This window comes from Zalophus californianus, chromosome X (genome assembly GCF_009762305.2).
Source record: "Zalophus californianus isolate mZalCal1 chromosome X, mZalCal1.pri.v2, whole genome shotgun sequence".
Taxonomy (NCBI): domain Eukaryota; kingdom Metazoa; phylum Chordata; class Mammalia; order Carnivora; family Otariidae; genus Zalophus; species Zalophus californianus.
Window position 1 is genome coordinate 34,583,071 of NC_045612.1, and position 12,536 is coordinate 34,595,606.

At 36.5% G+C, this 12,536-nt stretch overlaps 1 protein-coding gene across 1 annotated transcript in view; it reads right to left on the minus strand.

Annotated features, from left to right (window-relative positions):
- The window catches only part of HTR2C (5-hydroxytryptamine receptor 2C), a 282,888-nt gene that overhangs the window by 227,971 nt on the left and 42,381 nt on the right, over positions 1-12,536 (minus strand). The gene's annotated exons all lie outside the window — the stretch shown is intronic.

Here is a 12,536-nt window from a genome sequence, read left to right on the forward strand (position 1 = left end):
TGGACAAATGTGAATTGTGACTTAATAATTATGTGACTTTGGACAAGTCAGTTAAATCCTCTGTATCGAAGTGTCAATGCCTATAATACAGAGATAAAAATAACAAATTTGCATATTTATTAGTAAAAGGTTAAGGGAGTTTATACATGCAAAAGGGCTCATAAACTCTTACCACCATTTTCTCCTCCTCATAGGTCTTGTTTTCTAAGCCTTTGATCATCTTTGTATCTGTTCTCTGAAATCTTTTCAAGAGTTCCTACATCATCATCCAATTCCACTGTCCTGAGCTAGACCTAAGACTTACCTGGTTAGCTGGCTGAGGTCTGCTTTTATTACTTATCATTCGTATTTGAATAAACATGCAAACTGGTTGCTTGGGATACAGCTCTGAACAAGACAGACAAGGTCCTGGTTACCATGGAGTTTAGAATATGGGGGAAGGGGAAAAGTTAATAAGGAAGTGAACAAATAAGATAATTTTATATAGTAATAATTCTGTAAAAAGTAAAACAGACCAGCATGAAAGGTTGGGGTGAGTAGTTTGGATGGGGTGGTCAGGGTTGAACTGTTTCAGGCAGTGACATATAACCTCAGACTTGAAGGAGGAGGCTTAGTCATTTGAGGTTTTGGGAGAATGGTGTTCAGAGAGAATGTCAAGTGCAAATGGCTTAAGGTGGGTGTGAACCACTGTGGCTGGGGAATAAGGAATGAATGGTATAAGACCAGGCTAGGGAGAAAAGCCTGGGACCCAATCATTAAAGGTGTTGTAAATTGTGGGAAGGAGTTGAGATAAGGACTCATTGAATGGTTTTAAGCATGGAATGATGTGTCACAATGAACTGAAAAACCAACCTTCATGGTGTACCCAGTGATATCTCAATCCTTTCAATACATTCCAATGAGTACCATCTGGGGTCTCTTCCACCTTGTAAACAATCTGCAAATTGGACTTTAGGATTTTCCTTTCATCCCTCTTCAGTAAGCATTCCTTAGTTGTTTATATGGTACTTTGCAAGAGATTAATGAAAGACATTAAATTTAGTGGACTTAGAGATCTATGCCATTCATTTTGTCCTCAGTCTCCAGATATGCCAGAATAGACCGACATGTCAGGCCTGTGCTATCTCCATTTCATAGGAAGTCATACAAAATTACAGAGCCACTCTGTATGTGGATAAAAACGAATTTCCTACTTCTCACCTGTCCTTCAATGAGGAAATGACTGAATGGTGATATTGCATGGATATTCTTTAAAACACAGAGAGGAAGGACTAAGGATGACTTTTGCTTTTCTCGGGTCCCTACAGCGACAGGCAAAAAGCCTTGTTGATGCCTTCCCCTCTCCCCTCCCCCCACTCAGTCCCCTCCCCCACCTACAAAAACAAAGCGTTCTTTCAGGGAACAATGTAATTAACAGTAGGATAAATACTGACTACATTTCTCTGGTCTAGAAGAAATACTGCTGTATCATATTGTGTCAGGAATTATCAAAATAAATTAATCTTCAAGGAAAAACCCACAAGAATAAAAACTACTCTTTGAATTGTTGGCCAGTAGACAAAGATGACAAAATGTGCTCCCAGTTGTTAATATTTTTTTGCATAGCATTTAAACGGTATTGAAAAAAACCTGAATTTGATAAAATCTCCTAGGTGCCTGAAAGTGTATTAGGCACTATGGATTGCTAGAAAAGAGACAATGAGATCTAAATGGAGTCACTTGGGCTAAGCCCATGTCAGCAAACCGAGACTTAATACCTAACCCCATTGCAGTTTCAAGCCTCTCTCAGGAATGTAATCTTTAACCAATCTGGAATTACCTGGGCAATGCTAGTGAAGTAATCTGCCATAGACCCCTTCCAACCCCAAAGGAAGGTGAACCTTGCCTGAAACAATCCTGAGGCTCTCAGCTACTTCCGTCACAACTATGGACTTAAGCGCAGTTAAGAAATTCAGCATTGAGAACAAAGACCTTATTTAGCGTGCTCTCACTTTTCATTTGTTTCCACAGTATGTTGCCACCAATTTTTAATACTTTCAATTCTGAGAAAATAATTACCTCAAAGCTTCTAACAGTACTTATTTTATTAGCAGAAGCATGTAACTCTTATTAACAGAGGCTCAAGTACCAAAAACTTCAGATTCCATAAAAAGGTGATATACCAAGTTAATAAACCATTAAATAGGAGTGACATATCTAATTTGCAAGAATAAGATGCTAATCTGATTAAAGTGTGAGGGGAAAAAATTATAGGGGAACAATGCAGTAGTTCTAGTAATCCTCCTAACGTGAATCTAGGAGGCTCATGAGGTTTTTTACCACACACTTAAAATATGACTAACTTGGGAAAAGTTCAGTTATGTACAACTTCTTAGAAATGTATCTGTTGCCGAAAACAAGGCAAACTCCCACTTATCTCCACTAGCTACACTGATATTTGAACAATCTGCTATTCACTTAAGGCAGGCACACAAGCTCCCAGACTGGTCCACTAACTCCAACTGGAGTTTGAAATATATAGCAAAGGGAATAAACCTCCAAAAACACTGGCCCAAAAACTTAAATCTAAAATCTGCTTTCTTTATACCTTATAGAGCAATTATTTCTCTGTGCATGCTTTGAGGAATTGTTTTTTTTCTGCAAGATTAAAACAGGAACTTTTTTTGTTTTGTTTCACAGCAAATTGCCTGAAATTAAGCCAGCCCAAGAACATGTAATTAATAACTGTCAGCCCAAGTAAGCAGCTCTGTATTCTAATTAACTTGTACTTTCATAATTTCTTAGCAAAGTTCTTTTGCACTGAGAGCATTATCCTGTTAAGCCTGATTAATTTTGGTTTTGCAGAGAGGACAGAAACTCAAAGCTCACGGGCTCTTTCCCACCTTGTATTTACCTTGTACTATCTAGGTTAAATCATCCAACTTATCTGTGGTTCATATTTTCACTTTAAAAAAATCGAGATGTGAATGAATATTATATGAAGGCTAACAAAGCATTACAGCAGTGAGAAATGTGCATAAAAACACCAGCTTGTACATTAAAGACAAAACAGAGACTACAAAGTAATCAATACTGCTCCATCCAGACAGTGGCCTAGCTTCTAGGACTCTTGTGAACACTGAAACATTTTTTAGATGCTCTGTAAACTGCAAAACCTCATTTATCCAGAAACCTCACTTACAGAACAAAATTATGAACCGAAGAGGAAACAAAAGTAATGTTATCACAAACTTCACATCCACCTCATTAATCATAACATTGTTTCTCTTTTTTAAAAAAAATCATGTCTCCTAGTTTCTGACTATTTTCTTAGAAAATGGGTTCTGTTTTGCAAAATTCATTGTTCAATTTTTTTCTGATTTACTCATCTATTGATGAGTAAAATGCAAAAGTTGGGAGTCAGTGATAAAATCATTGTTGTGCTATAATTGTTAAAAAAACCAAATGTGTGTGTCAGTAGTAAACTGAAAATTCATGAGCAATCTAAGAAAACTTTCTAAAAAAAACTAATTTGCAATTATACCTCATTTAAAAAAAACAGAAATAATATTAACAGAAAGCATTTAAGATCTATATGAACATGACTATAAAAATCTATTGATAATCTAAAAGGAGACATACATGTGTATGTACATATGTGTGTATGTAGATGTACATATATATGCACACACACCTATATATTTGTTATTAGTATATATTTATATATATATTATATATATAATTTTGTTATTGGATAATACAGCAGACATCAGTTTTTGTCTTTCCAGTATTTTCTCCTACCTTTTTTGTTACCAGTGTCTTTCTTCTTTTGGGGAACTCTTCTTTTTTATTTTTATTTTCATTTTTTAAAGTGAGCTTTATGCCCAAAGTGGGGCTCAGACTCAAAAGCCCAAGATCAAGAGTTGCATGCTCTACTTACGCAGCCAGCCAGGAACCCCCTTGGGGAAATCTTTCCTCACCCTCTATGGTTCTATTGTAGCTCCCTCCCCCAACCAGAAGGGGCATCCTCTACTGGTCTGGGTCTATAACAGTACCTTAGCCTCTTGGTCACACTAAGGACCCTAGTATGCAATTATAGTCCTTCACAATTTTTCCAAGGTGGAAATTAAGGGAAAGCATTCACAATTCCCGTGGATGATCATCTGTAAGGAAGGCTCTCTAGAGATAATAGCCACATTCCTTGACAGGTGTGGCAGCCTAAAGAGAATAAGGGTAGCACAGGGACAAAACTGAAATAAGAAATGTAGAAATGGGGAAGGGACTGGTTCTGATACTTAAGTCCCAGGATCCAAACAACGCCCAAGGCCTGTACAAAACCTTACTGTGAAAATAAATAAAGGAAATAAAGGAAATCTCATTTAAAGTGGAGTCAGAAAGCCCTGAAGGGGAGCTTTTATGCATGTGCCACTTGTTGAAGCCTGCCTAACCAGCAGAAAGAAGGAAAGAGAATTATCTTGATGAGGGAGGACATTTTCACATAGGAATTTCATCTCCTGCTTTAAGAAAAAGAATGAAGATCCCTCCCTGCCCCAGGAACAATGCACTATCCACCACTTGCAGCCAATGAGGAACTGCCACAACCTCAAACTCTTATTCTTCTCCAATGAACTTTTGTTTAAAACAGCCCTCCCCGGAAAGGGGAACCCTTTTACGCTGTTGGTGGGAAGGCAAGCTGGTGCAGCCACTCTGGAAAACAGTATGGGGGTTCCTCAAAAAGTTGAAAATAGAGCTACCCTAGGACCCAGCAATTGTACTCCTAGGTATTTACCCAAAGGATACAAAAACAGTGATTCAGAGGGGCACCTGCACCCCAATGTTTATAGCAGCAATATCCACAATAGCTAAACTATGGAAAGACCCCAGATGTCCATCGACAGATGAATGGATAAAGAAATGAGATATATGTATATATATATATATATATATATATAAATAATTTATATGTATATGTATATATGTATACTATATATAAGTAGATATATATATACACACACATATATATATAATATTATTCAGCCAGCCATTAAAAAGAATGAAATCTTGCCATTTGCAACAACATGGATGGAACTAGAGGGTATTATGCTAAGTGAAATAAGTCAGTTAGAGAAAGACAAATCCCATACGATTTCACTCAGATTTGGACTTCAAGGAACAAAACAGATGAACATAGGGGAAGGGAAGGAAAAATAAAATAAGATGAAAACAGAAAGGGAGGCAAACCATAGGAGCCTCTTAACTATAGAGAACAAACTGAGGGATGCTGGAGGGGGGGTAGGTGGGGGGATAGGGTAATTGGGTGATGGACCTTAAGGAGGGCACTTGATGTAATTAGCCCTGGGTGTTATATGCAACTGATGAATCACTAAATTCTATCCCTGAAACTAATGATTAAAGAAACCCGGAAGCTAAAAAATATTATCCTTCTGATATAGTAATCCTACACACAACACAAAAACCAACTAAAAACATAAGTAAATCCATAGAACATAAAGCATACATAAAAAACGTCCCATTTATTATTCTGAATGGCATTTACCCATGTTATGCATAAAATACTAACTTGTATATTCCCACAAGAGTTTCAAAATAAAACATTTGTTCAGCTTTTTAAAAAGTTTTGATATAGATATCACATGGTATTAATAAAAAAACTCAGTCATAACATAGCAACTCCCTCTTCTCTGCTTTAATTGCATCTTTTTTCATATAAGGTACAGTAATGAGAACTAAACTATGAAAATGCAGACTTGATATTTGCAAGGGTGTATAGAAATTAATACAGTTTATTTTATCACTGCCTCAATGAGGACCCCATCTTGATGGAATGGCATAATATCCTCTCTCAACGATCTTTTCTCATTATCATCTGCTGGGAAATATAGTCATACTTCCCTGCTCTCAAGAGCAATTTGAACTTTATTGAGAAAAAAAAAGTAAAACTTTGAAAGTAATTATGGAAAGAAAATTAACTTTTCCCTTGTTGATCTTACATGGATGACCACTTGCATCTAGCCTAGTCTGGAATGAAAATGATTCTTTTTTTATTTCAAAAGCTAATCAATTAGGAAAAAAACCCTTCAGCATAAGAGCTAGTCAGGAAACTACTCTCAGCATTTCACAGAATTAGTCCTTCACCTTTAAATGAGATCGCTGCATCAGAGGGGCCTCCACCGGAATACAAGGGCCCTGATTTTGTGTTCTTAAGTACAAGGGCTCAGCAAAAGCAAAAAATAGTTTTATGTTAAGAGAAAATATCTGAGTCCATTTGTAAATTTTATATGCCAATGTCGTCAGGTAGCATCTGCTTAAGTAGAAAATCTACTACCAATGAACACTTAATCTCTTGAGTTTAAGGATCAAGGAGAAACAAAAAGCAAAAACAAAACAAAAGATGATATAACTCAAATGGGTAAGGTAGAAGAATCCTGCTTTTGCAAAGGGGTGAGATCACTGTCCCCAGACTGTAAAGCGCTTGAATGCACAGAATATGCTTCTGTCTTCAATGCATTTAGCATGGAGACTGGTATCCATTAAGTCTCCAATAGCTGTTTGTGTGATGGCATTGAATATCAAATTCAAAATGGCATTGAATATCAAATTCAAAATGAGTTTCAATAACTTTTAAAATGTGTGTAATTTGTTATCAAAACTGCAGCTGTTATGCATTTGCCTTCAAGCTTCATTGTGACCTGGCACGGCCTGGAAACACTGTAACCCTCACCTCCTGTGCAGAATGAGATTAGAGCATTTGGAGTGTCCTAAAATCAAAATGGGGATGAAATTCTACCTGTGGTCTTGCAAATGATTGGATGTGCTTGACAAAGTCTCTAATGTTCCACTTCCTAATGGCCCATTTGGGTATTTCACTCTAGCTAGGGGTCCATGTCATGTAGGAAACATCCCTTGGTTATTCCTATTCAATAATTATTCCTAATAATAGGAATGTGTTGCACCTTTTCAATCAAAGCAGGGGTAAACTACACGTAAGCAGAAAGGTAGAGAGTAATGACATCCAATCCTACTTTCCATGGTTCAGGGATGCACAGCCAATAGTCAATTGAAGATAATACTCTCTCCGTTACTAGCTTGCTGAGATGAATTTCATTAAGAATAGATTATATGTGGAAAATGCCTTGCACATATTAGGTATTACATAACTATTTAATGAATAAAGAAATGAATGCTAAATTTATATCTTAATTATAATTATATTTACTTTATAATTACTATTATTTTACTCTTACGATATACCACCATCACTTCACATTTCAATTTTGAGAGTCATAGAGTTCTATAAGACAATCTTTACCCTGGCTTGAACTTAACCTGCAATACACTTCAAATTCAAGGACACGAAGATTGTAAAATATGCTGATCATATATGAATCTTCTTACATCTACTTATAACTGTACAAGTAGCATTATACAAGGTTCAATACAAAATTAAAATACTCAGTCATTATCACTATTTTCATCTGTTGCATGTACAATTATCATTGCAATATTATACTCTGTGAACAACATGTGGCTTAAACGTTGTGTTGTATAGAAGAAGAGATAACATGAGAAAGGTATCTTGCATTTCAAAATCTTTAAGTTTGAAAACATTGCTGCTTTGTTCTCCCGTGCAGAGTTTCCATGTAACAGGTTCACTGTTCTGAGGAAGTCCTCAATGCATTGATTACAACCAGCTGGTCAATCTTCTATCCCAACGAAATCAATCATGGTGACAGTTGCCACTATGGCCTCCTCCCTGTATTTTCCAAGCATGGAGGAGGACAAGTGAGCACCTGCCTCCTAGATTTTAGATTGAAAACATCACTTGAACAAACCAGGATTCTTTACCCTATGGCAGAATACGACCTTCTGAAAAATGCTGGGAGCCCCCTAATGAACATGTCCGTGTTCTGATCGAGGTTTTCCTTTAAAAATCAAATTCCTCAAAGAATTTGTAAATGGATTTTACCATTTACAATCTAATCATCAGTAAATGGCATTTAAGATGTTTATTTCACATTGTTTTATCACATTAACAGAAATCAGTAAAAATTTGATTGACATATTTATAGAACTACTTTTGTAACAAGAGAAGCAATTTATTATTCTTTTCATAATAAAAGTAATGCACCAAATAAATATCCACTTATGGAGCTGCTCAAGTAAAAGCAAAACCAGAAATATTAAAGATTGGTAAGGATATTCATTCTTCCCTTAGAATATTATTGAAACAGTTGGCATTTTACATAATGTAATAACATAGTATTACATAATGGTCAAAAACATATTACAAATGATCACTTTTAAAGTAGGAGGATTCCATTTACAACATATTCGATCTGTATGTTTACTAACCTAAAGGCCCTGAGACTATAACATCTCATGCCACCACATTTCAGAAACAGATTGCAACACATGCTGTTAAATCCCTATTTTAAAGTATTAAAACTGACAGTCTTTTGCCTTATATTATGAATTTCTATACTGCGTTGAACTCTCAGGCTACTCTGCTGCCCCCTGTCAATTTATTCTCAATAAATGGTTTGGGGAATGAGTGGGTTCACATTAGCTTACCTGGGAAGGCATTGTTTGTTTCTGAAATTCTATAAATAGGTTTGTTTAGGAAAATCAGTGAAACATTCCATATAAACAGCCATTTCTTTCTACATTACAAAGTAATCTATAACTTTGTTACAGAATCTAGTAACTTGTCCTGAAACACCATAGGTGCAGATCTATCTTCTTCTTATTCCTTCTGTCCCAGAAAATTTCCGTATCTCATCAGGAAGAAAGGGAATACCCACCATCCCGTTGGCCTCAGTTCAGCCTCTTTTTTGTTCTCACATACACTGTCCCTTAGCCAGTCCTGGCTTTGTTCAACTGCAAAAAATGAAATCTCTCCATTGCCTTTTTTAAAAACAAGTTTGCCTTGCTCTAAGTCTGGCTTTTTGTGTTTCCTAGGGCTGGTTACCCCCTCCAGATATCTATGTGAGCTAGCATCTTCATTTTCCTTCTCTTGTCTTACGCCTGGCCTCTTGCGACACCTTGTAAGGTGTCTCCAATCTCTAGAAGTTTTGGAATAAGGCCTAGAATTTGGATCATGCTCTTATTTTGCCCGAACAATGATTAAACACACGTGCGCATGCGCACATGTGGGTGCACGCGCACACACACCACAAAAAAATGAGGTAGAGGTTTGGAATTGTGTTTGCTTCTACACCCTGAAATAATTAAACCCATTTTCCAAAGAAATAATCTGCTTTCAAATTTAGCCTTATTTTAAACATATACTTAGGGAGATCTGCAAGTTAATATTTCAGCACATTGTTGATTGATTCCATATCATTCCATATGATTTTCATGTTTCCTTGTCCTATCCCCCCCTTTTAGTCAGAAACTTTCAAGGTTTAAGTGCTTTATCAATTGAGGGGGTAGAAGAGTCTAATATGACTGACAGAATAAAACAGATTGATTTCAAATTCACATGCAGTATATTTGAAAAGACAGATTCTCAATGATTTACTTGCAACTCTATTTTCCGCTTTTTTCAGCTGTTCGTATCTCTAATGTAATGCTTTATATAGTTGCCTCAGTACATTTACAGATTTAAATGTACAGCAGTATGTAATTCTGAAAAAATACACTCTGTAAGTTTAAAAATTTCAATGGGACTATGTGGAAAGCTAGTAGAAATTTCTTAGCACTTGGAATTCACTTTTTTTTTTTTATTAGTGAAAGGTACTAAGAATACTTTTCTGGAAAGGACCTCCATTTCCCTTCTCATGCCTAACCACACGAAAAGTAAGGGCAAACCCCTTGTGGCAACATTGACGATCGCTCTGGGTGTAAAAGTGTGATCTGGAGGTGATAAATACCCTTGGTTCTAAATTTCAATAATTTGGTTTCCTTGCATCGCTCACTTACAAGGGAAAATCTACTGTAGCTCTGATTTTTCCGTTACTCCTATTTTTCATTCAACACTTCTTTACAATATCTTGACTTTTCTCCCTCTCATCCCCTACCACTGTGATCGTGACCACCACTATCAATACTGAAAGCAAACATTAGTCAGGTGGACTTGCAGCTGGATTTAAATTTATCTTGGCACTTCTACAAAAAAAAAAAAAATCTTTCTCTGTTTTATGATGAGACAAAGGTAAATGAACTAAGTATCAATTTAAACATGACTTATATTTGATCTTGTATTTGGTATCCATTATATTAACAAGGCCCAGACTTCTTTATTGATAAACATAACTACTCTTAAGCATACCACAATTCTAAAGTACAGAATAAATATTAGACCAGCAAAATCAATTTTCTGTTGCTCCTCAGATTCCCTTCAGATTAGATCTCCAACTTCTCCAGTTAATGGAGTGGAGTGTCCATGTGCATTATCAAATGTGATGTATAATCCATTCTGATGGTTTAGGGCTACTTTCCCCACTCCCTGCAATAGGAAAACCTGCCAAGGGAAGTGGGCCTGCAGCCTTGAACCAGCTGGATTCACAGAAGATATCTCAGCTTCTTTGAGTTGGTAGAGTTCCTTGTCCAGTTGCTACAACTTCACTCCAGAAAGCATGATCTCTTCTGTCAGGTGATTCACATGGGGGAACAAGAGCAAGCTTCCTGAGATCAGGATGATAGATAGGAAAACAGACCTCAGTTGTGAAAAGTGATGAAGGAGACCAGGGCTCAGTAGCCCTGCTTCCCAGCTGAATGGGTTGTAGCCTGGGTTACCTGAAGCATAAGTGGTGGTTTTCATGCTCAGAAAATATGCTCTAGCAGCTTCTCCCCGAAGGGCCTCCTACATTCTGTTGCATCATTACCACAGAGAATGAAAACATGGTTCTAAGCCAATGAAGAAATGAAGGACACTGCTAGGAAAAGTTTCCAGGCAATTTAACATAACAAATATTTGCTGGGTGGGGTTGACTTACCTGCAGGCAATGTTCTTTTTTGACAAAAAGTGAATGATCCCCAACTGACTAGAACTATGTCGCAGGAAACACTGGTGATCGAGTGAATGCCACAGAAGTTAGAGCAGGAAAGGAACTTTAGAGACCATTTGCATGGTCCTTAGTGGAGTTCCTTGCCCAGAGTAGTCTCACAACAAATAAAACTGCTGAATGAATCCAGTTTACTCCCTCTTTTTTACAGATGAAGGAACTAAAGCCAAAGGGAGGAAGTAATTTCCTCAACGACATAAAAGTGGCCAGTGGCAGAGCCAGGGCGAGAGACCAGAATTTCTAAGTCCTTACGGATTATTTTTTCTACCATACCCTTCTTTGTATTCATTCAGTCATTTCTTCTGTTGACTGATCAACCGTGAACTTTAATTATCATCATCCCTAGAACCTTGTCCACGTGACCTCATGCCTGCAAGGCCCTAGAGCAGAACAACTCCTTAAATCAGACTTAACTACTCTAGTCTATATCCATGTATCTCTTCTCTGAATTCCCATGGTGCTTCCCGCTTGTATCACAAATTTGGAATTTAAATTCAAAGATGTATGGGTTATTTTGCAATGGTTTCATATGTATCTCTTGTGTCATTAATAAGTTTGCATGCCTCTCTGGGTAAGGGACGTTTGCTTATAGTTCTTTTATATGTGTCAGCATGTAACTCCTTAGGTTTATATGGGTGCGTGAGAGTAAGAATAAGCATCTAACTTAATATCCCAACTGGGACACTCTTGAGACTCAAAGAAAGTATTATTGACATTTATTCAGTAAGTGTAAACTGTGACTCTCCTGAGCAGACGGGAATGTCTGGTCACCCTAACAATAGTTGACTTGATCAACATGTGTCCAGTTAATTAGAGTCGTTGCACTGGTGATTGCACAGATGTCCAACCGTGGGATACTACTTACAATCTACCCAATAACACGTACTGGAATTACTTCTAAAGTAGTAATCATGGAAAACTTAGGACATGTTGTAGAATTCTATTTACTGAATACTTGTTTGTATGTTATTTGTTTCAATGTTATTACGAATATTTCCACAAAATATTTGTTGCTTTCGTTTTTAAACTGTAAGTCTAAAGTGGAATGCAAAACTTATTTTTGGTCTCGTTTTAATCATTCCAATATTGAAAATGTGACTGAGAGTGAAAATAAAATGGCATTCTCTCTGATTCTCTCCTGAAGGTTAAATATGACATCTGATGGCTTTTTAGGTGGGGTAAAATAGGTGGGGTGCTATTAGGAGCTATGGACAAAAAGGCCCAAATTGGAAGTTTAGAAAAACAGGTTTAAATTTAAATACTCTATTCAAAAAGTAGCAAGACACATATTATGATTTTTAATTTTTTTGCATAAATTATGGAGATATTAGTAAAGGAAACAAGGAAAATCTATGATAAACTCTCACACAACTAATGACTGACTAACATCTTAGAGCATTTACCCACCATCATATCATATATTATCTTGATGAAATAAAGCTTCACATTGATTTGTTAAGAAATAATCAACTAAGTTTTTTGATACAATTTTCACGATATAAATATATATATGTTTTTTGCTCAGATATC